General features: G+C 42.0%; 1 pseudogene; it reads right to left on the bottom strand.

Moving 5' to 3' along the window:
• Window positions 1–1,228: 1,228 nt before the first annotated feature.
• Window positions 1,229–1,342, bottom strand: LOC112103356 (annotated as a pseudogene).
• Between the last annotated feature and the right edge of the window lie 4,170 nt (window positions 1,343–5,512).

Below are 5,512 nucleotides of genomic sequence, written 5' to 3'. Positions count from 1 at the left end.
AACATCAATTAAAGACAAGCATTTTTAAAAACAATACAGTTATATATTAAATGTGATAATCATCTCAAACTACTCTGAGAAAACATGATCACTTTTGTAAGTGAGGGATTGTCTGAACAGAGTTTAGGAATAACTGCCTTCATCAGTCTAACCATCATTCTTATCTATGTATGGCTTCATGATGAAGCTTTAAAACATGTTTATTATATTTCAAACTCCAATCATCAGGATATAAAGATCATAGAAGGCTTTTTATGTTTCCATTCAAAAAGCATATGGCACTACCCAGCCTTCTTAGTTCAAGGAAACTGTGTAATGGATTTTGTGAGTTCTTTATTACACATATTTTCAGAACTGACAATTTAGTCAAACATTTAACTTTTTGATCACCATACTCCAAAGCCTACTTCTTCTCTATAAATCAATGCAAAACACCTTGAGTTCGTTTAAACTGTTTTCATAGGATACAATTCCCATTAGCTTATTTTATAGCTGTGAAGAGCTTTGTCTGAGTTCTCTGTGCTCCTCATTTACGGAAGAGCAAGTGGTAAGTAGGGTTAAAGACAGCACAAAGATTAAGAAGGATGGAGGGCAGAGAGCAAGAGAGAGACCTTTAGATTTAGTTAAAGGGGGTGAGTGGGACCATGCTCCCGGTCATTTCTACAGAATGAAGAGGGGGAGAAGGAGACAGTTGGAGGAGAGGAACTCAGTGCAGTGAGGGAGTCAAGATCATGTAGCAGGATTTTATTAAAAAAAGAGGGATGTAGGATGGAAGGTATAAAGGAAGAATATAAACACTGAAGATATGAAGAAAGATATAACAAAGCTATAGCTGTAAAAGTGAAAGAGTAGGAAAAAATAGAGTGTCATGGTACTGTACTTTTTATTACTACATTTTATTTTAGAAAAAGCTATTTTATAACAGTTTGAATCCATGATTTTAATGGTGCCTGGTTATTTAGAATAAAAAAACAACAAATAAAAATTTCCTCACTGCCTGAGACATGTTGTATGGGAGCATCCTTGATCCTGTAAGCAATGCTGATAGGTTTGGAGCCTGATTTTGTTAGATCATAGAATATCAGGGTTAGAAAGGACCTCAGGAGGTCATCTAGTCCAACTTGCTGCTCAAAGCAGGGCCAATCTCAGACAGATTTTTGACCTGATCCCTAAATACCCCCCTCAAGGATTGAATTTACAATGCTGATTTTAGCAGGCTAATGCTCAAACCAGTGAGCTATCCCTCCTGCCAATTTGCATGTCATCCTTGTGCAGGGACCATGCTAATCTTCTCTGTATCATTCCAATTTTAGTATATGTGCTGCTGAAGATGGTCAGGCAAGGGGCATCATCACTTTTTTGCATGATTGCATGTGTGGGTACTGGGGTGCAGGGACAGAGAGATGGGGCCAAAAACACAGGGAGGAAGGGAGGGAAGTAGCTAGACATCAAACAGAATTTTCTTTCCCCTGAGAAGCTGCTCATCTCCCCTAGAGAAGTTCCTTCATGCATATCTGCAACAATTGTCAGGCTAAGGAATTACACAAAATTAGGAGATACCAGCAAGATCTACCCAGCTCTACATCCTTTTCAGCTAGGTAAATTAAGTTGCTGTAGCCCTGGGTCTTTTTGGCTGAGAATTAAGAAATGAGACCTAGTTTAAAATTTTCAATCAAACTTTTTTCACGAGAAAATGGCCTTTTTGATTAAATGAAAATCTCCACAGGAAATGGCTTTTGAATGACATTTTGAGTTTGTGTTTCAAAAAAAAACAAGCCAAATAGGGTTGTGTTTTACCAAAAATGGTTGGTTTTCAGGGGAGTTGGGTGTAGTGTTTTTTATTTGTTTGTTTGTGGAGTTTTTTAACCGCTCTTTTCCCCCACAAAAAATATGACGAATGTTGATGGAAAAGGAGAAAAAGTCCATTTTCCTGAAAACCTTTTTTCCATGACTGCTTTATGGATTTTCCAGCCAGATATGGCCATTCTGATCATCTAGTCTGACCTTCCAGCATACCACAAGGATATTAGGCATCTAGGCATTATGCATGGCACTTTTTGTACCAGCAGTACTTTGCCTTAGTGTCACTGGACAAAATTAAACATGCACAGATTTATATACCCTGCTGGTAGAGGAAGGAGAGATGTGATACATTGCATTTCACTCTTCCTGGACAACTAAGAATTTCCCAGCCAGTGCTTTGCACAATATCCTCTCATTACCTAGAAGAATGGGAGAAAGGCACTAACCAGCCCCGATCTGAACAACATTGAAAAATAAATATGACTATAAGTAAGTGTTTTCCCTGGAAAATAAAATCACTGTGCAGTTAATTGTTTTAAACCCTAAAACTTTTTATAGTTCTGGTTTATATTCCCTTTAGTTGCTTTCCTAAAATCTGATTTATTGGCTCAGGTTTTTTTTCCTTGGACTGATATTGTATGTATAATATTTTGTTCTGCTTAGTAGAAACAATACGTTATTATTTCATGACGTTCATACGACCATTTTTCAATATAATATTCCCATTTGGAAAGATGAAAGTACAAAGCCATTTTCAGGAAATACCTGTTTGAAATCACATACTTTAGCTAGTGGAAAATACTAGACTTTGGCCCATTCCATAGATGTCATTGTTTTGTGTAGAGATGGCATACAAAATACGTCGTATACACATATATGATGCTATATATATTTATATGCCTGGAGCATGAGAGGTCTCTGCACAGCTACTAGAAACTGCCCTTATACATGGTATGGCTGCCCCAGTCCCACTGACAATAGCAGTCCTAGCACTCTAAGGCGTGCCAGAATTGCTCCCCATCCCCACAAGAACAGCATGTCTAAAAGAGGGTGGGGAGGGACAAGGAGGAGGCAGGGTCATGAGTCTACCCCACCTCCACACCTATCCAGGATATAGGGCCAGTGTGATAGAGGACAATGCAGATAGCTCACCCCTTTTGTATATCAGCTCTGGATAGAGATTGTGCTGGCCTGATTCTCTCTGGTACTCTTCACAGGACCGCATGTTAGCTCTACTCAGGGCTGTATTTTAAAAGCTATGGTCCTGCCTGTGAATGTATTAAGAGACATTAAGGTTTCACAATGAAGCACTCAAAAGTCAGGAAATATGAAATACAGATTGAACACAGAACATGCACTTTCCATTAGGCATATACATTGCATTACAATCTGTATGCATGTGATTATATACCCATTCTCCAAAAAATAAAAGGCCAGCTTCCCCTTCCATTAATACCAGAGGGAATCTGGAGTAGTTCTACTGAAGTCAATGGAGTTTCATTGCTGTAAGTCAGGAGAATCAGGACCACTATTTTTTAAATTAATTATTTTATTTTATTTTTGTACACAACTTTAGATTCATAGCTGTAGACTCTTGTAAATTATTTTCTTTCTTTTTTTAAAGAAGGGATAAAGGCCAGTGTGAACTTCTCCCCCACTAGTCTGCGAGACTTAGCGGACTGCATTAGATACTTGGTTGATGCTGCGCTTACACAAAGCAGCAAATATGAATGAAGAGCAGCAGGCCAGGAAAGAAGTTAGTTAGGTTTCCCTCAGGCACTAACCAAGATATAGTGTGCAGCTGCTCTAGGGTAGCAAGTCCCAGCCTCAGTCTCAGACCATGTGGGACATGGTCCCTCTCCCAGGTGTAGATCTTAAACCAGAAGAAAGGTAAAACTTTTCCTCAGTGAAGTACTGGAGCCTAAGCTGTTGTAGGACCATGTACTGCATGTTAGTCAGAAGCAAGGGTTATGAGACAATTGCAGCCAGGATCAACGATGTAGATATTCACAGAAGAACACAAGAAGGAAGTTTCCACATATACCAAGGACAAGCAGACACAAATACGGCCATGATGTTAGTGAGCGAGAGGAGGTCTCTTGCCCCTAAAACTCCCACTAAAACTTCTGTCTTTTCCTCTTTCTCTTGCACAAGTACATACTTGAGCCTCATGGAAAGTTGAGTGGAGGTTATCTGTGCCTCCTGGCTTGCACTTGACAAAACCATAACTGGTTTCCATGGGCTCATTCAATTAGTCACCTTTGGCCCCACACAGTTCTGAAAGTGTCCTGTGGATTGCTATATTTAGTCCACTCCCATAATCAGAGCTGGGGCAAATAGTATCAGGGGGTAGCCGTGTTACTCTGTATCTACAAAAACAACAAGGAGTCTGGTGGCACCTTAAAGGCCTGGTCTACACTACGGGATTAATTCGGATTTAGCAGCGTTAATTCGAATTAACCCTTCACCCGTCCACACAACAGAGCCATTTAGTTCGAATTAAAGGGCGCTTTAAATCGATTTCTGTACTCCACCTCGACGAGCGGAGTAGCGCCCAAATCGATTTTGTTAATTCGAATTAGGGTTAGTGTGGCCACAAATCGATGGTATTGGCCTCCGGGAGCTATCCCACAGTGCACCACTGACCGCTCTGGACAGCAATCTGACCTCGGATGCACTGCCCAGGTAGACAGGAAAAGACCCAGGAAAATTTGAATTTCATTTCCTGTTTGCTCAGCGTGGAGAGCACAGGTGACCACAGATACCTCAGCTCATCAGCACAGGTAACCATGCAGGCTGATAATCGAAAAAGAGCACCAGCATGGACCACATGGGAGGTACTGGATCTGATCGCTGTATGGGGTGAGGATTCAGTGCTAGCAGAACTTCGTTCAAAGAGACGAAATGCCAAAACTTTTGAAAAAATCTCCAAGGGCATGATGGAGAGAGGCCACAATAGGGACTCAGATCAGTGCCGCGTGAAAGTGAAGGAGCTCAGACAAGCCTATCAAAAAACAAAGGAGGCAAATGGTCGCTCCGGGTCAGAGCCGCGGACATGCCGCTTCTACGCAGAGCTGAATGCAATTCTAGGGGGGGCCGCCACCACTACCCCACCTGTGATCGTGCAAACCGGGTCTGGGATAGTCTCTACACCTGAGGATTCTGAGGATGGGGAAGAGGAGGAGGAGGAGGAGGATCTTGCAGAGAGCACCCAGCACTCCGTTCTCCCCAACAGCCAGGAGCTTTTTCTCAGCCTGACTGAAGTACCCTCCCAAGCCTCCCAAGCCAGTAGCCAAGACCATGACCTCATGGAAGGGACCTCAGGTGAGTTTACCTTTTAAAATATAAAACATGGTTTAAAAGCAAGGTTTTTTAATGATTATTTTGCCCTGAGGACTTGGGATGCATTCGCAGCCAGTACAGCTACTGGAAAAGTCTGTTAACGTGTCTGGGGATGGAGCGGAAATCCTCCAGGGACATCTCCATGAAGCTCTCCTGGAGGTACTCCAAAAGCCTTGCCACAAGGTTTCTGGGCAGTGCCGCTTTATTCCGTCCTCCATGGTAGGACACTTGTCCACGCCATGCTTGCAGCAAGTAATCTGGTATCATTGCCTGACAAAGCCTGGCAGCGTATGGTCCCGGTGTTTGCTGGCATTCAAGCAACATCCGTTCTTTATCTCGCTGTGTAATCCTCAGGAGAGTGATATCG

The sequence above is a fragment of the Terrapene carolina genome, unplaced genomic scaffold, assembly GCF_002925995.2.
Source record: "Terrapene carolina triunguis isolate 2854851 unplaced genomic scaffold, T_m_triunguis-2.0 Scaffold66, whole genome shotgun sequence".
In the NCBI taxonomy this organism is placed as follows: domain Eukaryota; kingdom Metazoa; phylum Chordata; order Testudines; family Emydidae; genus Terrapene; species Terrapene triunguis.
The sequence above is the reverse complement of the archived record's forward strand: the minus strand, read 5'-3'. Positions and strand labels throughout refer to the sequence as shown.